At 40.1% G+C, this 24,957-nt stretch overlaps 1 long non-coding RNA gene across 1 annotated transcript in view; it reads right to left on the bottom strand.

Annotated features, from left to right (window-relative positions):
- The window catches only part of LOC142600782 (uncharacterized), a 43,976-nt gene that overhangs the window by 15,226 nt on the left and 3,793 nt on the right, over positions 1 to 24,957 (bottom strand). Inside the window, exons 2-3 of the long non-coding RNA XR_012834342.1 lie at positions 22,769 to 23,010; positions 5,778 to 5,908 (exon numbers count right to left, since the gene is read on the bottom strand). This is a non-coding gene — a long non-coding RNA (uncharacterized LOC142600782). The remainder of the gene's footprint in view (positions 1 to 5,777; positions 5,909 to 22,768; positions 23,011 to 24,957) is intronic.

Genomic DNA, 24,957 nt, shown 5'->3' with positions numbered 1-24,957 from the left:
CTCTGGGTATATAAGCATTTCAGAGCTAGCAAACGGGTGGAAACATGCTTTCCCTGAAAACACCTACGTGACCCTCTCAGATTTCCCTGTAAAAGCCATCAGACAGATACAGCTTCAGAGCAATTCTCATTTACTTGTCAAAGCCCAAAGGTGTAGCGGCCTGTGTGGCCAGGGCAAAGTTGAGAGTGCTGGGAATGCCAGCTGTTCTCTCCATCTCCGGAGCTCCAGGGACACTGGTCTATGTCTGCTGAAATTTCTCCCTCAAACCAGCCCGGCCTTGCCAGGTGCCTGCAGGCAGGTCTCGCTCTGGAGGGCAAGGCTGTCCTTCCCCCAGAGAACACCTTTGCAGATTATTTTTTAACCAGCTTCTTTTCATTGCTCCTGCTTACATGGCAGGTCACTACCCACGGTTACATCGAGAAAATGGAGGGGGCAGAGAGCTGAAAGTGAGAATGTGGGAACCGGTGGGAGCGTCTTTAAAAAAATAATAAAAAGTTATGTTAGACAACATGCAGCTGCCTGCCCTAAGTGCTTAGGTTTATCAGCTGTACCATAAGCCACTTTTAACATCGGAAGAGCTTAAATGCAGAACCACTACAAGTTTATTCTAGCCAGACAAAAGCTTTCATTCCTGATTTTAATGTTGAAAGCAAGACTGTATAGACAAAGACAACACAAAGTCACCCTGAGTAGCACTTAACATTTGATATCTTTCTTAACTGCTGCTTGAAGGATATTACACTGACATCCTGAATTGCTAGTTCTTAGATTTAAATGCTAGTTTAGAGACTTACAAAGTTAGTCCTGGTCCCAGGGACAACCATGTGAAAAATAAAGAATGATAAGGAACATTTATGAAAATTGGTTTTCGTAGCACGTCATGTCATTTTCTTCAAATGTACATTTGAAACCCTCATCTAATCAATTCCATTGTCATAAAATCCAATTTATTTAAAATGGTATTTATAATTTTTAATCATTTTTCAATCAATCTATTAACATCTTCATGTGTGCAACTGAAACTAACTTTTATTTGAAGTGTTGCCTTAAGAGAATCAATATTCAGGACTTTTTTATAAAGTGTCCTACTTTATTCACAAAAGGAAAATATTCTTTCTACTGTGGCACTTGAGGCTGGATTGCAAAAAAAATTATTTCATAGCTATGAAAGAACTGTGACGGGAAGGCAGATTGTTAGTCTCTTGCAGAATACAGGTTTGCATCCAGGCCACTGAAGTGATCACACATTATTTTGTATGCAAGCAATTTGCATCCAGATTTTTGTTAAGCTTTGGTCCTTCAGAAATGCTTAGTATTTCCTGAACATTAATTTTAGAAAAAAAGATTTCTGTATTTCATGAACTAAAGCATTACCAGCTTTTATTATTATAAGACATCATAAAAGTTATCATTGTGAAAGAAGAGTAGAGAATGAAATATCAGTTATTCAAAATGTCTTTTCATCATCCATATCTTAGCCAAATAAGAATAGTAGCCCTAAAATAAAAAAACATCTTCTAATATCAGATCAACATTTTCAGACTCCTTCATTAGCAGGGTTTTGGAAATAACTACTTTGCAGAGAAATTCCTCAACATTTCCATGCACTCAAGGATGACAAAATGAAAACTGCCTTGTAATTCAAAAGAGCATTTGGCAAAAGTGGAAAAATAATTTAAATTTTCATTGTACACATTCAAGGTCATCTACAGCTTCCCTTTTTGTATTATGCAGTATGTGAACTAGGATATTATTTGGAACAATATTAATTTTCATAACATATTAATATGTAGATACTTTTATCTCCTTAAATTAGTAATTGCATGGTCTGTTGCAAATATTAATTTTTGTCAAAATTTGCACTACTTTATTGTTAAACATTTTTTATATCTTCCAATATTCCTGATGCTATGTCATGTTGCCTTCAAAGTAAGCAAGAAGACAACAAACTGATGGACTATGCACCTACCCATACAGTTAGGGACAAGTATTAGAACATTTTAATATCTTTATATATTGGGATATCAGTGGCCTTTTTAATTTAAAAAAAAAAAAAAAAATCATTTGCACTTACCAATAACAACCTAGTTCTAAGTGACATTGGAAAACATTCACATTGCTATCTTGATGAGTGACCTGACATTGTGCACTTCGTTGCTTCTGAAGAAGTCACTTTCTGCAGTCTTATGTTTTTAAACAATAAAAAAGCTGTTCTTTTAAACTATGCTACACTTATGTTTATTATGGACTCTACTTTCATGCTGTCTTACTTCTGATAGTTTCTCATAAGCCACTGAGGTTCTTTGCATAAGCTGCAATAAGCCCTATAACAATTATTGCTATCTTTACTGATCCTGCAGAATTATTTTTCCATTCGTTCAGGAAATTGCAAAGCTCTTTCTATTTAGGGAGTGTATTGTGATTTACTAAAGAAATTATTATTGCCATCACTGCCAAAATTACGATCCCTATAAGGATGTAGCTCAGCCAATGAAAAATGCTATGGTAGTTAGACTTAATCTACCCACTCTGTACAGAGTCAGACATTAGATACCGTATTGTACACAAATATTATTTAGTTATAATAAATATGTGATAAAATGTTGTTTATTTACTGAGAGCTTGAATACATAGGCTAATCCTAGCAGTAATTCCTCTAGGTAGACTTCAACTATACTGAAAATACATCTCATACTTTCCTTTTTTGCATTTCAGTGAGGGCTGAAATTCTCTTCGTATAAAATGTATAAAGAAATAGAGGATTCTGCAGTTTGAAAAGCTCTACACAGATCTAAAACTGTTATTTTGATGGAGATCACACACCAGAGCTATCTGGGGAGAAATGAAGTTTCATCAAAGTCAGGTTCGACTCAGTAATTCATAAGTCCCCCCACGTCAAAATCCTCTGCCATGCCTTCAGGAGAGTTTGCAGTGAGCTCTGCTATGATACCTGCCTAGAAACTTCCAAGGTCTGTCTGAAGAATCTGTGTTTCACAGCCATGTTATGCACACAGCACACACTAAAATTTAGCAATAAAATACACCAATGTCTCTTTGTGTCAAGTATTTCATTTTTACATAGCTATTAATGGCACTTTCCAAAAGACAGCTTTTTTTCCTTCTTACGAAGTAATCCTCATCTGGCTTACAAGTAAAAGAAATGGCAGAAGTTATCATGCTGTGCCATGGCTATGATTATACTTCAAGGCTTCAAGGCAATCTTGGGAGACAAAAAAAAAAAAAAAAAAAAGAAAAAAGAAAAAAGTAATATCTCTGTTTTATAAGCTTTGTGCATAGTTTTTGTTAAAAGACCATATTCTTGCAGGCTGAATTCTACCATGCAAACAAGGCTTGGCTGACCAGTTAATTCCTTAGAATAATTCTGCAGAAGTTTGATAGACTGGATTCAAGGCTTCAGCTTATACCTGTTAGAGAAGAATGAAATAGAAGATGGTCATTTAATCTAAGGGAAGAGCCTTGGCGACACCACCCAGTAGTACCTTTCTCTCTTTTGTTCAAGATTTCCCTTTCCTCATCTTTCTTGGCTCCTTACTCCAATAACAAGGGGGCTTCAATAATGGAGAACCCTTTATCAAATACGGCTCTAATAATTAATATCCTAACCCTACTACCTCGCTTTCTGGAATTGCACTTTGAAGTATGAAATGCAAAATACCTCCTTCCCCTCCTTGGGAATGTCCTGAATTCATAGTCGACACGTGTTCTTGAGTTAGCACATTTTTTCTGCTTAAAATGGCCTTCCTGGAGGTCAGAACCATTCTAAGATAATTTCAAGATACAACATTTCCACATTGTTTCATAAAGTATGTATCATAAATTGCATTCACTGTATGCATACCTTACCAAATGCATAATACTTTGTTCTCCCTGAGCGCTCTCTGGAGACATGATGCATTAGTAATGCAGATGACAGAGCGCTTTCTGAAAACTACTTTCCCTCGCTCTTTCATCTGTTTAAGAAGTTCATGGCATAATGGTGACCAAAACTGACACTGTAAGATTCAGAATTTTTTTTCCACATAGGAAATATGAAATTCTGTGAGTCTTAGGTAAATAGGTCTGTTTTTCTGTTTTCATTGCTTTTTCTTTCTTTTGGGAGAATAAATGTTTTTTTACAAGTAAGGAATTTATATTGGATATGTTTTCTTCTCAAAGCTGAGATCTGCTTCCCTCAAGAGGATTTTGTCTGAGTAATTGCCTAACCAGTGGTCACTAAGCTGTAATTACTCCAGATGAAACCAATTGTCATCATCCCTTACAGTGCAAACTGCACACACATTCCAAAAAGCATTCCCATTAGTCATATCTCCAGCACAACCTGCACATTTTTTCTGCTGAAAACAGATATTGATTTGACACAGTGCTGAGATGATATGATGTATAACTGATTGTACAATTCGGTACAGTATTGGATTAGACTAATGCAGCCAGGTTTTCAATCTAATTACATCTGCTCAGCTGATGGGGAGAGTTGTACCCTGTGCAATTGCCTTGGCAATTGCCAATATCACTTTATGATAATCTACTTAAACTGAAAGAATCCTAGTGAAGCAGGAGCAGGCTGAGTTTCTTCCAGAACTTTTCTAATGTTGCTTGTACTTTTAAAGGAACATTAGTTTTTTCTGAATTGGTAAACAAACATCTGAATCCTACAAATCCTACTCATGCAAAAATCACAAATGAAAACAGTCAATGTTTCCATAATCTTTGAAAGAGTGCTTGTATCACATTGGCTGTCTAACATTGTCCCATGAAGGCACTCTGGCATGGCTTGGTCTTGGCAATACATGATGATAAATACTAGAATTGCGTAGCTGGCCCTGAATCTAGACCCAAGACTTCCTCCAGTGTAAGATTAGCTAATGCATCTCTCCTTACTCCCTGAACAGTATCTGTTTGATAAGGCATGTAGTCACAGACGGTCATCTCAAGTTCGACAGGAAAACTAGGCAGGAAACATTTCAGTAATATCCAGCTGGACAAAGCAGAAACTAAAGCTTGCAAAATGAGCAGGAGACAGAAAGTACAGCTAGTCTTTGGTCATGAGTAGCTCCAGTTTTAAGTAGTAAAGAATTGCCAAAACCCCACAAAATTTTTTTTTTTTTTTTTTAATATTTTCTATTATCCACTACTTCTCATGGACATCTAAGTCCCATAACTTTGCTCTCCTAGTTCTTGGCAAAAGAACAACAATACATCCTGAAGCACATCAGGAAAAACAGGCTCACCGTGAACGACCAAGATATAAAAAGAGTGCTCAGAGACAATGAGGTGATTGCCAAGAAGCTAAACAACACCTTTGTATCAATAAACAAAACAGAAAAAATGGGCACAACTCCCCTGCTCAGACTCTTCTTTGTGGGAGAACTCATTACAGAATCTGTCTGAAACTGACGTGATTGTAAGATAATCAAGGTTATTTTTGTCCTTGAGAAAATGGACACAAGTAGCAAAATGTCAGGATTAAGATGGTGTTCACCCAATATCTCTGGAAGAGTCCACAATGAAATAGTCTGATTACTAGAAGTGGCGCATAATGTGCTTAAAACCGCCCCACACACCTGAAGACTTGAAGGTGTCAGATATACTAACTGAAGAAACAGTTTCAGGGAGAACTACAGAAGTCCAGATATGGAATCCCGATGCCTGATCTTGGCATTGATAGTGTATTAATATCGCAAAGAACAGACACATGGATAAGTATGATCCATTAGGGAAGAGTCCACATGTGGGGGGGGTTTAAGAGGATGTCTTACCTTGCAGGCTCAGCAGAGTTATTTGAAGCCGTCAGCAAGGAGTTGAGTAAGGGTGATCTGACTGATGCAATGTGTCTGTACTTCCAAACAGCCTTCAGCAAATTTTCTCGTGCTTAATTTCCTTACCACTTCTAAAAAAACATAAAAAAATAGAGAGTAGGAGTGAGCAACCAGTTGATACAATGGTGGTCAGAAACTAGTGAAGGTCTACAGCAATGTGTGCAGGAGCTTGTTCTGGTTAGCATATTCATAAATGAACTGACTGTGAAGAACTGCACGACTTACAAGACTGAGTGCCTGAGTAGATCACAGTGGCTGATAGCTTTTAGTACAGATAAATGTAAAGTGATGAACACTGGACAAAAGTAGTTCTAGTGTCACATCTTAAATGATGGGCTCTGAGCCCAGCAATAATACTCAGAAGTGAGATCGTTCCATGAATACATTACTGTATTGCTCAGTAGCAGTCAGGGGGAAAAAAGGTGTTGTTTGGTTTTTTTTAAAAAAAAAAAAGTTAGGTATTAATAAGAAAAATAGACAGCAGAATAGACAACATCATTGTACCACTGTATGAATCCATGGTTTGCCTACACTTTGAAAATTGTGCAGTTTTAATCCCCCTGTGTCAGAAAAGCTGTATTAGAATTAGAAGAGATCCCAAGAAAAGCAAGAAGGAGAATCGGAAATTAGAAACATCATCTATGTAAGAAGCAATTGAGCAGGCTATGATTTCTGAGTTTGGAAAAATGATCATTTTGGTGTGATAATGAGCTTTAAAAATCATGATTGGCATGGGGATGGTAAATAGGAAGCAACTGCAAGTTCTGTTTTCCACTAGGAGAACTGCAGAGCTTCAAATGAAGCTTGGTGGGAGCCAGATTCAGAACAAACAACAAAGGAAATGGTTCTTTGTGCATCAGTTTCCTGACAAGTTGAAATATTTGCCAAATGATGCCATGGGATTACAAAGCATTTATATGATCTCCTTTCGTTCAGCAAGCACCTAGTAACTGAGAATGTGATCTTGTGTCAGGACAATCACATGAATCCATTTGTCCAGACCTGCTTTTCTAGGATTATGGATTTGATGGGCTGGTTGGGACCTGGAAAAAGGACACCCAAAACAATAGCAAAATGACTATCAAGAAAGAAATAATGCTGCAGATAAATCATGTACAGTACATGATTTTTCTCTTTATTTTTCTTTTTCTCTTTCTTTTTCTTTTTCTTTAATGCCATGAGTGTTCTGAAGAGGCTGGAGTCCTATTGTCACACCTGGCTCTCACAGGCACCAAGACAATCAGCAACAAAAGGCCATGTATCAGGGCAGGAATCTGCTGGCTGGAAGCCAGTGAATCACTGATGTCATGTTCCAGGTGTTTTTAAGTGGTAGAGTAAGAAGTTCGGGGCCCTGGAGAATTGGTACAACTGATAGCCCTGCTGTGCACTGTAAATCAGGGAAAATAGCTTGCAATTAACCAGGACTGTTGCAGGGCTTGTCAATATACTCTATTTTACTGCTTATCAGAAAGGCCCAAAACCTCTGGGCCAGATTCTTAGTGGATGTAAATTCTAATCAATTTAAGTTAAAGTTTCAGAATCAGGTAAAAAATAAATCCTATTACAAAGGAGGGAAAAATTACAAAACCTGGCCAAAAGGGATAATTCCCCCTCTACCTCTCCTGACTACCACGTATGACTGCGCCAGCCTCACAGTAAGAGAACCCCATCCAACGAAACAGTCATTGGCTAGATAGTAATCTGCTCTACAGTCCTGCATCCATAATTTTCACAAAACAAAACAAACCAACTTTTATGTTTATGTCGCCACATCCAAGAATTGGGACCTCATCTAAACCCCCTTGAAGTCAATGCAGACTGTCATTGACTTCAGCTGGCATTGGAACAGACTCTGAGAATGTAAATGTACAGCTTGCTAGCAAACTAAATAAAGATCTGGGTTCAATTCAAGTTGGACATAGAGAAGTTTAATAGTACTGACATCAGTGAAATTATACAGGTCTGCAACCAGATCGAACTTCATTCTGTTTGTTGCTGTTCAGTTGACTTCAGTAATTCACTCCATGAGGTAACACATCAAAATGGCACTTTTCAGTACCAGTGGAGGCACAAAACAGAATATTAAATAAAAGTTTCCAAGGGCTAATAATAATAATAATACTTTACAAATGGGAAAGATTGCTTTGCACTATTTATGCCATGTGCAGGGTTTCAAAAATCAAAGTCAATCACTCTTTCAAGACAGCATGAAATCAAGCTATGTCTAAAAAAATGGTGCATTTATTAGGATTTCAGGAAAAAATGTTCTTGATATTATCTCTGGGATGAGATAGGCTGTGCAAGAATGACATAAAATTATTCTTGCCTCCAGAGTTTCATTGGCAAAATCTGTCTGCACACCTACAGAATATGATACTGTGTTGCAGAAATGTGGAATCAGTCTTTTTTAGCAGGAAATATTTGGAACATCTTGAAATATGTCATTGTCATATATGTGTCTGTGTGCATGATAGAAAATAAATTCTGCTGCTGGTCTCTTGAGATATATCTTCTTGCACATATAAGTACTAATTACAGTCTTCATCATAGCACAGAGATATAGCCTACTGTGGTATCTGGACTATGGAGAAAACAAGGAAAAGTAAAACAGAAAGAAAAAAAAATCATGGAAGTATTTATGTCATCTGAATAATTGCTGTAAAGAGAAGAAACCAGGACCTGCTTACAAGTTTCTATTCAAATCTTTTCCATTGCTATAGACCAAGTGCCACAAGTTCACACAATTTACCAATGCATTATGCCAAGTCACTTCCATTCTGGCTAAATATTCCTCTTGGCCAGATCCAATTGCAAGAGGAGATGACATTGCTGACACAAGTGCTATCAGGTAAAGAATCCTCCCTTAGAAAGGGCACAGAACTGAGGTCAGTTAGACAAAGGGAGAGGAGAGGGGAAGTCAACAGCTGAGCTGTTAGAAGAGGAGAACTGGGATGTGGAGCCAGGTGAGAGAAAGAGCAAAGGCAGGTTAGGGGCAAGGTGTGGACCGTGGGGCGGGAGCTCACAGGACTTTTTGGAGCCTGAGGAAGGGAGAGCAGATGGAGGCCCAGAGACTGAGGGATGGTGGAGTTGGATGGAGGGGCGTAGAGTCACACCATGGCTTGTCACAGGGCCTGTGGCCAACAGCACCAACAGCTGCACTGTCAGAAAGAAATCAACACGACAGCAGAATAAGCCCTACAGGACAGCCACAACCACTCACAGACTTTGAGAAGTGGTGCCATACACCTCCGCCTACATGCATATGGACACACCACTACCACCATCATGACGCAGCATCAGTATGAGCTTTTGTTCTCATAAACTGTGACCAAAAAATATGACAAGGGCTTTGTTATGTCAAAGACTTTCTTTAGATGTTAGAAAGCAAACTGAATTTTTTGGGTTGGGTGTTTTTGTTGGTTTTTTTTTTAGACTAACAACATTTTTTCCCCCTGTATCTCTTTTTCTTAAAGAAAATCAGTATTCTTCATTGCAAAGTAAATAGGCCATATTGATGGGAAAGAAGCCAACCTACAAGAAAACCACTTGGAACTGACCCAGTCTTGCCCAACTCCTTCATTCCTAATCACACAATGGGAAACTTGAATGGGTTCTGAGAAGCACTCAGGACCTGCAAGATCCCATCCATTCCCATGTTCCTGTGCAAAGCAGGACCAGAAGCACAATGTCAGAGGCGGAGAAAAACCCACTTAATTTCTGGTGGTCCACAAAATTTCCATTAGCTCAGCTGTTTCCAGTCAGTGAAAGCTTGCAGGGCTGCACTGCACAAATAACTATGGACAGAACATTTGTTAAACCTAATACACTGAGATCTTTTGCATAAACATTTTCACTCATGTGGGGAATCAAATCTTTCAAACACAATGGTCAGTTGCTGCCTGTATGAGAGTCTCCATTGCAAGCATTCTTGCAACAGCATCTTCAACTGGATCGAGGTGGGATGCCACAATCTGTTCTGATGATTTCTCACAGTCCAGCTGGTCTGTGGTCCTACATTATGACTACAGTACATGAATGATCCATTTCTATTTATAATCTTAAAAAATGCACAAAACAACTTCTAACTTTCATACTATGTACAAAGAATGTCCTACTATCATAGAATCATAGAATGGTTTGGGTTGGAAGGGACCTCAAAGATCATACAGTTCCAAGCCCCCTGCCGTGGGCAGGGACACGCTCCACTAGACCAGGTTGCCTAAAGCCCCATCCAACCTGGCCTTGAACGCTTCCAGGGACATGACATCCACAACCATAGAATTAGAAAATAAGTTAGGTTGGAGGGGACTTATGAAGGTCATCTAATCCAACCTCCTGCTGCCCCCTCCCCCCCTTAATTAGTTCAGGTTGCTTGGGTAGTTGCCTAGTTAAATCTTGAACACCTCCAAAGACATTTCTGCATCTGTGTTCTGCTGACTCTTTAAAACTGTCCATGTACAGTTTGTCCAGTTCCCTCACCTACTGCAGGAACCGGGGGTATCCCTGGACTGCTCAGGATTCCTGCACCCAGGGAATTCACCAACACAGTGAAGCATACAAATAGTGCCTATCAACTGGTCTAGGCACAGCAGGCAATTGTTTGAAATTCCTACCTGGATAGCTGTAACAGTCAGTTGCTTTGCTGTGAAGCAAGTAAGAGATCAGTCTATCACCTTGTCTCAAGTCAGTCCATTGCCTCATCTACATGGAGACCATCTAGGGACTTTCTGGATCACCCAGGGAGCCGAAGACAAGATGCATTGGGTACGTGCACAGATACAATGCCAGTACCCATGTACATCACAAACCTTGATTTAATAATTTTACCACAGTTATAGTTTAAATTAAAACTTGCCACAAGTGCTTCATTCTTGAGTTTAACCAGGCCTGCCACTTCACTGAATGTAATATTAGCACACACGTAATTATGGGGTAAAAGAAATTTTTCCCACTTCAGCACTTCCATGCATTCAACCATGTGATACTGTCACATTTATGAAGCATGATTCTATTTATATGTTCAAGGACCTGTCATAGCAGCCTCAGCATCAAATAGCTGCTCTGCTGGTGTGAGCAGATAGTTGCTAATGGGAAATGTTACAGAGCCCTTGTGAATGGAAGTGGCCAAACCTCATGCTAAGCAATATTGCTGCTTATTTTAGGAGTAAATTTCGAACAATTTTGCACTTCTAAACAATTGCCCCTACAGAAATGGGTGTTTTTACACCAGGGCAGTGTCACCAGGGAATTATCTGGCTACATGTGTTTCAGTGATGCATTTTAGAGAAATCGCTAGGAACTGATATCCATCTCGCACATACAGCTACCTCATAGTTTTAACCCTGAGTAAAACTAATTAACTAACATAACAGTTCTGACAGAGTACCAGCATCATCTTTTGGTTTGCCACAAGACATACTGACAACTACTTCATTAACAAAGAAAATGAAATGTCAGACTGCTAAATCACATAAACTAATCTAGAATGGATATGTCCCCCACATTTCCATTTACACGTAAGCTTCATATACTAACACAGTAATTGTTGGTACTCCAAAAATTCCATCATCTTTTCCACCAGCTTTGTGTTACTGAGCAGAATACAGTGATAAGAAACTGTGCTTAGGCATTCCTCCTACACATTTGAGAGGACGGACCATTTTGTGGTTTTTCACAGCTTTTTTTTCCCCCCCTTTATTGCTTTCTGTAACTTAATAACTTTGCAAAATAATATAGTTTCATTCCTGTCAGTGATATTTTATTGAAAAATACTGCCTGCTGCAATCTTATAATTGACCTTGATTTGGGATAGAACAGTGTTTGCAACACTTACTCTTTTGAATGGGAAAGGTTTGCCATCTTAATGTAAGAGATGCAATTAGATATGCCCTTGGCTTACAGATTCAGACCTGCCCTGTCCCATGCATAGTCCAGAACTGCAATAATAATAAAATGATCCCTTTATAGCCAAAGGTACTAACAACATTCAGACCAAACCTGTGAAGTCACAGGTTCATCTGCAATAGAAATTCCAGTATTTCCCTTGGCTGAGGGAAGGGTTTCTGCAGCTGCCCAGGTAGGACAGCCCAGTGAGAAGAGAGCTGAGAATGGCAGCAATTCGAGTGGAAAAACACCACTTATAGCTTTGACCAATATGCCTTTTTCCTGGAGGATCAAGATACACAGAAAACTGAGGTATGTTTCATACACACATACCTGCCTCAGATTTGCTCTCTGCTCCTTACAGATCTTGTCATCCAGTGTCCTCTGTGCCCACAGCAATATGTATACATTGTGCAGAAGTTACTGTGTCATTTGTAGCACTGCCAAGCTTAATCCATGTGTGAAGGTGCCTGAAAGCATATTTGATATACACAGGAAAGTACCTGTTATTACCTGTGGAGCTCGGACACACTACATGTCTTAGCACCACTTCTTCAGTTTAGGGAAGCAAAATCAGCAACTACAGGTCTAGTAAAGGAAATACATTGTTAGTCAAAGTTATCAGAAGACCCCAGTCAGGTAGCTTTGCGTCTTAGATAGCCATGAACCCACATCCTGAACTTTATCTGGAGTTCCTTGCTGAGAGTGAAGCACTAGTTGTATGTGCCATGGGAGCCTGGGCACTGAGGATATGCCAAGCAGTGGTTTGTATTACTAGGATTTACTGGCCAAAGGGTCAGTGCTCCAGGATGTCACATTGCCATTGGAGAAGTGATTAACTACAGATAGGTCATCATTCATCAGGAAGGGATGGAGACTTTGGGGCAAATGGAGATGTTAGAAAACATTATTCATGAACAATGCCACATGAGATCCCCCCCAACAAGGGATTGCCGTACTGGCCGGTTTAGGGCAGATGTTCACCAGTATTATCCCTCTCTGTTCTAGAGTCCTTTTGGCTCCTTGGGCCTTCTTCACAGGCTGATCATATGCAGGCTTTGGGACACCATCATAATCCTGTATCACCTCTGCCTATTGCTTGCTTGTGGTCTATGTTATCTCACCAGTTCAAAGTGTGGCCCATTGCTATCTTTGAAGAAAATCAGAGAAATAGCTGGATCTTCTAAGTCTAAGGATGGAGGGGTAATTTCCTGTTGCAGTTCATTGGGTAGCTCCCACCCATAACAGCTGTCGTGACTATAGCATATTTAGGCATCCCTGAGTGAGACAGCAGCATCTCATGGTGACAAAGACAAGATATAAACAGAGGCTGTAGGGAAAGAGATCTCTCTGTACCCATTAATGCTTGGAGATCATCTACCAGTGCTGCAACACAGCTTTATATCCTGGCTGGAGTCCAGGCTTTGCTACAATTAGCATATTAGCTTCAATTATGTGAGCCTGCAGCTAGCCTTTAGCTAGTTTCTCTATAATTTATCTTGGGGAGAAGTTGTTTGATCTCAGCTGTCTTGTTCCTGATGTAGCTTGATTCAGAATGAATTTTATGCAGGATTTTCCTTCTCTGGCTGACACATTGCCTATTTCTAGCAGCTCTGGAGTCAAGATTCTCTTTCACATCTCAGGAAATCTGTGATGGGTTCCCCTGTGTGCACAGCTTGGGTCCTGGTGGTTTGAAGATGTCCAAAATAAACTGAAAAAGCTTTAAGTTTATATCTCACTCCAAGATGAGTTTTATAAGGGACTTGGCATAAAAGGGTCAACCCCCAGCCTTTCAGCGTGCATACCCTCCTTAGGAAAAAGCGGAGCCCCACGAGGCAAACCAGGAGAGCTTGTTAAAATACTGGCTGTTGAATCAGACTTGAGCCCAACTTCTCTGTTTCATTGGAAACTTTCTGGGTGTGATCTGAGCAAAATTAATTAATATTTCTATATATTTTTATAGGGAGGTAGGGTTAACAATAATGACTTGTGAAGCTGACTGTAGCACAGTAAGAATAAATTCACAGATAGTTGTGAGGCATTTAGACACTGCCATGAAAGAGGCCATGGAAATGCCTGGCCAAAACTGCCAGTTATTTGCTTTATGTTAATATATTAACCTTCCCTCAGTAGGAAGGAGGCCCAAAGGGTGTCCTTTATTCTCAGACAAATTCCTTCTCTCCCCTCAAAATAGCCTAGACATTGCTGAAGCAACTGAGGAACAAAAGGCTAAAGACTGCTGGAAAGCTGAGAGCTACTTAAGCTAAAAAGGAAATGGTTATGAAGGACTAGAAGGAAATGTAGTAGCCCTCCTGGGCCTTCAGCTTTGCAGAGCAAGCCATGAGCAGTTCTTGTGGTGACCCTGAAAGAGAGGTTAGGAGGAGAGCAACAGCTCTAGGATTTTTGTTCTTACATTCAGCAAGATAAAGAACATCACATTAGCTTATGGCAATGTGGGAAAACAGAAGAACAAATATTGATTGACTGCTTTTTTAAAGTGAGATATGAAAGGAAACACATCACCAGAACAATCTCTGATAGATGAGATCAGAGAAAAGAAGAGGTGCCCCAGCTATACAGTATTCATGGGAGTTAACAGTCTGTGGCTAATCCACATTACTCTTTTCACAGAGCTATGATCTGATATTTAATTTTTCCAGCACATTGTGGTTTTGGCAGAATTTTTTTTTATTATCTCGCATAAGAACCAAATTGTTTTGCAGCTTTAGTAAGACAAACTCAAACTCTTCTTCAGTGTAATTCTGAAAAATGAAGAGATAGAAAGAGATTTCAGTGATGCACAGCCCTTATGTGTTGTTTTGTTACAAGACATGTATCATCATCTTCCCACACATTTTTCATGCAAGAGATCTACAGGATGCTCAGCTTGGTGCTCCACAGTATGCCACCACCACTAAACAAATGACAGGAAATTGGCAGCATGCTGTGGATTTGCTTTCTGCAACTGAATGGAAAACACTGTTCAGTACGGACCTCCTGCCCTTCCCTCTCCACCCACTCTTGCCATACCTTCAGGTTTCCAAAGCAGCTCTCAAATTGAAGAAAGCCTCAGTCATTTATAGGTCCAGTATAAAGTTTATCAATGTACATCAAAAACTAGCCGCTCCTGAGGTGTCACTTGGGAGCCATACAGCCCCTCCTCCTCTCCTCAACAACACTCCACAGAATATTTTATTGTTTTTATAAAGGGGAAAGCTGGAAGAGAAAATACTTCATTAGGAATTTCAAGAAGAATTAGGGTGGGTGGGATGTGATCACTCCATCTGTGTTTTTTGTTACAATTTCATCTGGAAACTAAGCAGTCCATTGCACATGCCACTATAAATAACAGTCTGTGCCCCAGGCTGTTCACCCCATAGAAAATTAATAATTACAGTTGACAGTGCCAGTGCTCTCAAGTGCCCACACCTAGTGCTTCTAGTGCAACTCCAGCTGTACACCTTATATTCTCAAATATTCCACAGACCACTAACAAGAAATTTGCAAATGTAATTCATGAAGGCCTTGAATTGTGCATCTTTCTTGCTTTAAATTGAGACTAACACAAGCTAAGAAGTGTGTTGCCAGTGCTGTAACCTCCTATCACTTCATCTCCAGGGTTAACCCTGCCTGCAGGCTGGAGGCAGCTGATTGACAAACTGCCCCAGGGCATAGCCTGCGTCCCATTAAATTAAAGGCATTGGGCGCATAGTCTCTTTGCACCTAAAGAGATGCAAAGAACTCCAAAGTCAAAAAGCCTGTCATGCTGCTCTTAATGACCCTAGTCTGGACAGATTTCCTTGTGGATCAAACTTACAAATACACAGCATGATTACAGGTGTACCAATTCTGTACCTTTGCTACCTTGTTTTATTTGCTGGATTATACCTACCCTGCCATAGAGAGTGGCCCTAGGCACACTCCAAGCCGAACAAGCATCTTGTCCACATTATTTACCTGAAGAAGCAAACTCCAAAGAGGCATTGATGATATTTCTCAAGAGATAACTTAGTCTTTTCTTCTGCACTCAGGGACCTTCCAAGATGACTCTCCTGGCTGTTGGGTTGGGCCTGGCACTGAGCTCTGTGGTAGTGTGGACACCTACCTCCATATGTGTGGTTTCCAGGCAGAAGTAATAAGGCAATTTCCTTCTCTGCAGAACCGTTTTTTGCTGCAAAGGCAGGTATGATTATTAGGTTACCAACCCCAACTTTCCCATGCTGAATTTCAGCTGCCTAAAAGAAATCACAGAATCACAGAATGGTTTGGGTTGGAAGGGACCTCTGGAGGTCATCTGGTCAAACCCCCCTGCTCAAGCAGGATCACCTAGAGCTAGTTGACCAGAACCATGTGCAGACAGCTTTTGAATATCTCCAAGGATGAAGACTCCACAACCTCTCTGGGCAACCTATGCCTGTGCTCCATCATCCTCACAGTAAAAGTAATTCCTGATGTACAGACAGAATCTCCTGTGTTTCTGTCTGTGCCCATTGCCTCTTACCCTGCCACTGGGAATCACTGACAACAGCCTGGCTGTGTGTTCTTTACACCCTCCATTCAGGCATTTATACACTTCGATGATATCTCCCCAATATCCCTGAGCCTTCTCTTCTCTTGGCAAAACAGTCCCAGCTCTCTCAGCCTTGCCTCACATGTGAGATGCTCCAGTGTCTTAACCATTTTCATGCCCCTTTGTTGGACTCTCTCCAGTATGTCCGTGTCTCTCCTGTATTGAGGAGCCCAGCACTGGACACATTACTCCAGGTGTGGCCTCACTAGCTCTGAGAAGAGGGGAAGGATCACCTTCCTCGACCTGCTGGCCACACCCCTCCTAATGCAGCCCAGGATACCATTTGCCTTCTATGCCACAAGGGCACATCACTGGCTCATGTCCAACTTGGTGTCTACGAGGACCCCCAGGTCCTTTTCTACAAAACTGCTTTCCAGATAGTCAGACCCCAGCATATATCAGTGCATGGGGTTGTTCCTCCCCAGGAGGTGCAGGACTTTGCACTTCCCTCTGTTCAACTTCATGAGGTTCCTGTCAGTCCATTTCTCCAACCTGTTGAGGTCCCTCTGGATCAGAGCACAACCCTCTGGTTTATCAGCCACTCCTCCCAGTTTTGTGTCATCAGCAAACTTGCTGAGGGTACACTCTATCCCAACATCCAGACCATTAATGAAGATGTTAAATAGGATTAGACCTAGTATTGACCATTGGGGTACACCACTAGCTACTGGATTCCGTCTAAATTTCATATCACTGATCATCACCCTCGGGGCCTGGCCATTCAGCCAGCTTCCAGTTGTCACTGTCTATTCATGTAGCCCACACTCCACCAGTTTCTCATTGAGGATGTTACAGGAGACAGTGTTGAAAGCCTTACTGATAGCAAGGTAGACAGTATCGACTGCTCTCCCCTCATCTACCAAGCCACTCATTTCATCATGAAGGTTATCAGGTTGGTCAAGCATGACTTCCCTTTTGTGAATCCATGCTGACTACTCCTGATGACCTTCCCATCCTTTATGTGCCTGCAAATGGTTTCCAGGTTTAGCTGCTCCATCACCTTCCCAGGGATCAAGGTGAGGCTGACCAGCCTGTTCCTTGGGTCCTCCTTCTTTCCATTTTTGAAGACAGGAGTGGTGTTTGCTTTCTTCTAGTCCTTAGACACCTCTCCCAGTCTCCATAATCATTCAAAGATTACTGAGAATGGCCTCACAACGACATCAACAATCTTCCTCAGCACTCAGTGCATCTCATGAGGGCACATGGACTTAAGTATCTCCAGTTTGCTTAAGTATTCTTTAACCTGATCCTCTTCCACCAAGGGTAAGTCTTCCTTGCTCCAAACCTTCCCCCTGATCTCCAAGTTCTTAGATTTCTGAAGGTTGCTCTTACTATTAAAGACAGAGGTGAGGAAAGCATTCAGTACCTCATCCTGTTTCCCAATCATGTGTTGCAAAGGTCTCTGACTTATTCAGCAGCAGAGCCACATTTTCATTAGTCTTCCTTATGCCACTTATGTATTTATAGATGCCCCTCTTTTTGCCTTTGCCATACTTCACCACGTTCAACTCCAGTACCTGGGATACACTGGGGACCCAATACTTAGGATGACCAACATTTGGGACACCAAAGTTGGAAATGAGAGGCAGCATAGACTATATAGAGCCCTGTTCAGGGGTACAGCATGGGCACGGGCCTTGCAGATTCTCCTTGAAATGCATTGCAGAAGCATAAATAAATGTATACTTCACGCACATTGGTCTTCAACTTGGATAAAAGATCCTTCAACAAAATGAGGTGTTTTTCAAATAAGGTCCTATAAGAGAAATGCCATTTCAAACCTGAGCCTAATTCAGCCATGTCTTCCTGGGGGTTATCCAATCTGGGACCAGATTTAGACCGAAGCATTTGCGTATCTGCACTGTTTTCCCTCACAAGAAGTTCTTGGCAGGAAGACATGTAATTTCCAGCAGAGCTATCTGGGAAAGGAAGTACAATTAAGCCTGCAAAAGCCAGGCAAAATCTAACCCTTATAGCAAAGAGCTGCTCAAAACAATTATAGTTATTATAGTGGATAAAACTCACCAACATGTGCAAGGAGAAGCTTGAGCAAGGACAGATGTGAGGCCTGGATCTTAAGATAAATGCAGGGGGCAAATTTTATCCCTACCAGATGGCCCTATGATTACACAACATTTCAGCACAATGCTGGAGTTTGAAATTTTCTGTCTACTGTCTTGCAAGAAGTAGCTTCAGATGAGTTTCAACAGTAAATATGCACCATTGACTTTTATTCAGTTTTATTTAATAGACTCTTGCAATACACTTTTTAAAATGTACTTCTACTTTATGACTCTTACTTTCTCATACTCTCCTTAATCTCTTTCCTCCCAGATCTTTAATTCTGTAGAAGAACCACTGTGATGTATTTAACTTTCATATAATTTCCCTGTTTGGCAATAATACCCCAAATTAACTACTGTTCTCATTAACCAATTTACTCATTTATAATCAAGGGCAATGGCTTTAACAATTATAATAATATGCCTTGTTAATAATGTCTTAATGAGGATTATCCTTATACTGCTCTCAGAAGATTCTCTTTTTCCCTACAATGAGAAAAGGCATATTAATACAAAATAACCTTCTACCTCCTGGCTAAGTGTTTTGTTGGAATGAAAAGAAAATATGGAAAAGTACTGTAAATTTTTAACCTCCATGGGCTACCATTTAGAAATTCAGTGACTTACAGTAGGTGGACTACATGATGCACTAGTCCATAAATCAGTTCTGGCTGCAGTCCTCTTTCTTACTTGCTATAATTAGACACCAAGGGGCTCCTTTATATTCTCAGTTGCAATGGAGTGTAGGCATGTTTATCAGTTTCACTGGGTGTAGCAAACAGAATACCATTAATTAACTTAGGAATAAAAGTAAAATAAAAATGAAAAGATCATGTTTTTACCAAATTAAACTAAAAGACCAAATTTAAGAGAATCTTCTCTTGTAAAATTGCCTTAGGAAACACAATAAAACTGCAATGACTGAACATATGTTCTGCTAGCAGTAGCATTGAAAATTTAATGTCTAGAATAGGCAACTAATGAGACAGGTTTACTAATGATCAAAAAGAATCTGGCATGGACATGTTAAAAATAGAAGCTTACCCATATGCAGGTAAAATAGAGAAGCTGCAAAAGAAAGCTTGCATTTAAAATAAAAAGGAACAGAAGCATAAATCAATACATGGTCAGGCAACCTCTGGAAGTTTAAATGTTAGAGGAAGAAGCACTTGGTGAAAGATAGCTCTATAATGCATCTGAATTTATAGAGAACTGGAAGTATCTCTCACTTACAGTTTTGCCAAAACAGAGAGCACCCACAAACCGGTCTGTCAGTCTCTAGGGAACAGAAATCCATTCATTATCACCCGTGCAGTGCACATTTGCCATGACACATTCTGTACACATAAAGACCCATTGAATTCTGATGTTTACTATTGTCATGGTTTAACCCCAGCCAGCAGCTCAGCACCACGCAGCCACTCACTCACTCCCCTGCAGTGGGATGGGCGAGAGAATCGGAAGAGTCAAAGTGATAAAACTTGTGGGTTGAGATAAAGACAGTTTATTAGGTAAAGCAAAAGCCACACATGCAAGCAAAGCAGGACAAGGAATTCATTCACCACTTCTCATCAGCCATCCCCAGGAAAGCAGGGCTCCATCACACATAACGGTTACTTGGGAAGACAAACACCATCACTCTGAACATCCCTCCCTTCCTCCTTCTTCCCCCAGCTTTATATGCTGAGCATGACGTCGTATGGAATGGAATATCCCTTTGGTCAGTTGGGGGTCAGCTGTCCTGTCTGTGTCCCCTCCGAACTTCTTGTGCACTCCCAGACTACTCGCTGGTGGGGTGGGCTGAGAAGCAGAAAAGGTCTGTGCATAAGCACTGCTCAGCAGTAACTAAAACATCTCAATATTATCAACACTGTGTTCAGCGTAAATCCAAAACATAGCCTCATACTAGCTACTACGAAGAAAATTAACTCTATCCCAGCCCAAACCAGCACAACTATGTTTTAAAACTATTTGTAAACCCTTTAAGCCCTTCATCTTCCAGCATGTTACTCAGATGTCCCTGCATTCCCCATTTCAGCACTGTTAAGGTTTGAGTCTTGCCTTAAGTGATCAGTTAGGATTTTAAGGCATACTTAGGAGAGGAAAATACTTGACTCTCATTAGTTCTAAGCACTGGAGACATGGCACTTGATATCATAAGAATCTGCGATGAGATGGGTTGAAATATATCTTCAGAAGTCAATATTATTTACCAGCATCTGGAAATGTTGGTTTGCCATAGTCAGTTCTTTTCTGTCCTATATTTTGCTTTTAATGAGTGGAAAATAGGAAGGTAAAAAGAGCAATGTCCCAGCAATATTTCTGTTTCAGATAAGCCATTACAGCAACAGCTACAAAGTGCCCAAATACATTCAGTTCGGGGTTTAGCATACTATGAAAATGGTAAATGTCACACTGTTTTTCAATATTTTGCAGAGATGTCAGATCAAGGCCTTTTCACCCTACACATCTGACCACACCTTTAACCTGTGTTTTTGATCAAGCACGGAAAGTTGAAAGTAGCCTTAGAATTAATTTCTGCAAGAAGAGAATTCTCTAACACACAAATAAATTTCATTACTTTCCATTATGCCCTGGAAGGTTCCCTTGATATCAACAAACACACATGGATGAAGAGTTGGCTGCACTAAACTCATCAGGCATTTTCCTATTTCCTCCAATTTAATTGGAGGCACTATTTAACCTGGTGTCTTACAAGGAGCAGATTTTATTCTCCCTCAAGAAGTCACTGTCTTTACTCTGGAGCAGACAGCATACTTTCCATAGCAATTCTGAGACAGTTTATGCAAGTGATAAGAATTCACTGAACAAATTTTGATGAACTCTGAGGCCATATAAGAAGGTAGTTAAACAAATTCATAGGAAAGAGTTTCCAAAAAAAATAGGATGCTTTTGCTCTCTTTCTTGGGCTTTGAAACAATGTAAAACATCTGATTTGGTACTGAACTTAACAAGGAGGGCCTTGCCCTTGACTGGGTATAACCTACTTCTAAATCACTGGCATGCCAGTGCAATTCCATCACTTTTTTTTTTTTTTTTTTTTTTTTTTTTTTGTTCTGGAAGAATTTAAAGCTAAACTTAATTAAGCTACTGACATTGTGAGAGGGCATACAGGAAAGTGTTTAAAATATGAGCCTTGTGTGACTTGGCTCTTGATATCAATCCTATTTTGAATTCCTAAGTTATCATTGTTTAAAAACGTGTCTTAAAGGCTGTAGGTTTTCCTGTGGCTGGTATTTGTCATATTTTGCACAGATCTATGCCTTCCTTTACACTGAAAGACAAGTATTTTCCTACAGAATGTTATATGCACTCAGCTGGCTCTTGATTACAATTTGTTTCTCCCCAATTGAAAGTGCTTGGGGTGTACAGCCTTCAGAGACAGAAAACTTCACTTTTTCTTTTTATTGTGAAAAGCAAGCTGAAGGTAGAAGGGAAGAATTGGAGATGGAGCCAAGCAGCACCTGATCTATTTTTTAGTGCTTACCTCACTGTTAATGGACATTGATATTTTTTTCCGGTGTTTGCAGGACTGGCTTGACTGTGACATAGAGATAAGCGAGGCCACAGAGAAAGACAGGTGGAAAGAAGCACAGCTAAAGCATAGGGGTTAATATACAAGTCTCGTGACATGTTCATAAAAATATGCACAAAACATGACAGGACACTGGCCAAGTAGAAACCGTGACCTCGTCAGTCCAAAATCTTCCTACAAACCAATACATAGCATTAGGTTACCAGCAGACTTGGTCAGCTTTGGAAAATGGAACTAGCAGCATATTTTTTCATATGTTCTAGCCAAAATCTTGGCCCTGTTAGACTTCATTGGTGTACAAATCACTGGGATTTCAGTCCTAATGAACACTTCCATTCCAATCATTTAACTTCTTTGAAAGCCTATGATTCAGACAAAATTGGAATTGGTTTTCTCATTGATACAATGATATCTGTTCATTTACTTACAGGTTCAGAGCAGATTTGCTGTTTGATTATCCCCTGGACACTAAAACACATTGAAGTAATAAATAAAAACCAGTACAACTGGGCAGAGGAGACCGAAAGTTTCAAAACCGGTCATACCACCAGATTAAATACTTAGCTGGAAAATTAAAAATAACCACGCTCTGTTCAAAGGATATGAACAGTATATGAATGAGAAAAATGTTCATCTACACAATCCAGACTGGTTTGATTCAAGAAACAGCTAACCAGCTGGCCAATTTGCAAGATGGATTACTTCTTCACACACCACAATCAAAGTCTCACCAGATCTCCGCCATTTCATGGTACATAATTATTTCAGACTTCAGTTTATAATCATTAGCTCTTTAGACACAGTTACTGTAAACCATTTAGCATCAGCCTGGATGTACTACCTGAATACCTTCACCTACTTGTTCTGAAGGGCAGTGGCAGAGACAGGAACTTATTCCACCTCTCTTCATTGCTATTAAAGAAAACACTCCTCAGCCCAGGTCTGTGCTAGACATTGACACTCTCAGCCTTGAGATCCATCTTCATCTGTTGAGGTAATATCTCTGTTCTGGTCTCCTGGGCCAGTTATTACTTCTTCCAACTTGTGATGGGAAAACTGGTAAACCGTAGCAGAAGCTAAATGGCCACTATTCAGAGCCTTCTAGAAAGAAGAAAGAAAAAAAAGAAAAAAAAAGGTAAACACCTAAGGAACAGATCTAGGAAATGCTACACAAATTAAAGATTAAAAGAAAGGGTTGGCCTGGTGACTTGACATGGATGCTCAATATCTGTTGGCCTCTAGCTCTGTGATTTTGCTTATGAAAGATAAGCCCAGGACCCCCTCCCTTGAGTCAGCAATAATGTAAAAGTAATTGAACATCCTGCAAGGAGAGGTCTGTCATGTTCTCGTATTTCACTGGTTCAATAACCTGATATTATTAAAATTTCTTCCAACCTTCTTGCTATTAGGCAGTGCCTTATTTGATCAGTTATGAAAGATGGAGCAGGCTGTTAGCTTATAGAGTTTTCTTCTGATACAGAATTACATGGTAGGCTGACTCTACCTGCATGTGAAAGCAAAAATAAGACTTTCTTTGGCTCCGTTCTCATTTTTCTATTTTGATTTCCTCATATTCTTTACCCAAGAATGTCATAGACTAGTAACATCCCATGACTCCATTTCACACTTACTTAGCAATGGTATTTATGACTTACCTCTGGTAGTAATCTGCCTATGTGAAGGTATGCAATATATCTTGGGCTCAGGCAAAACCCCCTTTTCCTCCTTTTACAGGATATCCTTGTACAGTTTTGGCCAACTACATTACCAATTTTTCCACTACTCTTCTTCTGTAGCTTTTTCCACCTTTACTTCTAAAGATAGGAGACAGATATCAAGATGAATGTCTGCTTTTATAATGCATTCCCTGGGGGGGGGAAGCATAAGAATTTGCTTTGACATGCACATGTTTATAATTGTCTTGAGTATTCTCAAGACACATCAGTGTATTATCTTTCCCAATTTCCTTTTAATCCTCCACAGCAGTAACCTCCCTCTTTACACAAGTATCTAAAGAGCTGGTGCTGAATGTCTCCCTGGTATCCTCGGATGTTAGGATGCTCAGTGCACGTTCCCTAGCAGAAACAAAACCATGCCCAGACTCAGCCCTAGAATGTAACATATTTAGACCAATATATGTATACATTTGAATTAATGGAACCTCATATCTGTTTTTAATGATAGTTATGATGTCTCCCAGCTGATGGTATGGAAATGGGCTGAGCAGTACAAGAAGAAAATGAAAACCTATCACTCTGTTAGAATCTAGATTTACATCACAACAGACATTTTCCTTACATTTTATACTATGCCATAAACATAGAACTACATGTTTCTTTCTGTTCTCCATAAAATCCTGTGAGAACCCAGTGTGGGGCAGAGAATGGTTTCAATAAACAAGATTCCATGGCAAAGAATAACCAACTTGCAGAAAAAGAGGCTTCAGGACGCATAGCTACATGACAGCCATGACGTGCCTTACTGCTCTTGACTGTAGTATCCTTAGCTTTCTTAAATGACATCCCTTTTTACCTGTCTTTGCCCCTGTTGATGCAGAATTTGCTTGCTACAGCAAACAAATAAATTCTGATAACAACTGGAATCAAGCAACCAATTTAGAGGCTTATTTACCAAGAAGATTTCTCTCAGTAAAAACAATTAGAGCTGTTGCCATAAATCCATTGCTGGCAGATACCACTGCTTTGATGATATCTATCAGCCACTGCAGTCCCATTCATTCTTTGCTGGACAAGGTCCTCAGCATACCCTCTGTCACACATGAACAAACTCTCTGCTATGCCAGCAAGCCGAACTGATTGGCAATACAAGTGCTTGGACACGCTAGCTGCATCCTGTGCCTGCCACTGGGTCTGGCAAGTCCTCCTTACTGGTGCTCGCTCAGTGCTTCATGCTCTATTTCACATCTTTGGTGGGTAGCATTCATCTTACCTAATGCAACTGTAGTTGCCTAAAAAATTAGGTTTAGGCTAGCCTAATCAACTATGTTGCCTCTGTAGGCCATGGAGAGAAATAGGTGTCTACCAAACA

This window comes from Balearica regulorum, chromosome 2 (genome assembly GCF_011004875.1).
Source record: "Balearica regulorum gibbericeps isolate bBalReg1 chromosome 2, bBalReg1.pri, whole genome shotgun sequence".
NCBI classification, from domain to species: Eukaryota; Metazoa; Chordata; class Aves; order Gruiformes; family Gruidae; genus Balearica; species Balearica regulorum.
This window is presented reverse-complemented; position numbering and strand designations above follow the sequence as displayed.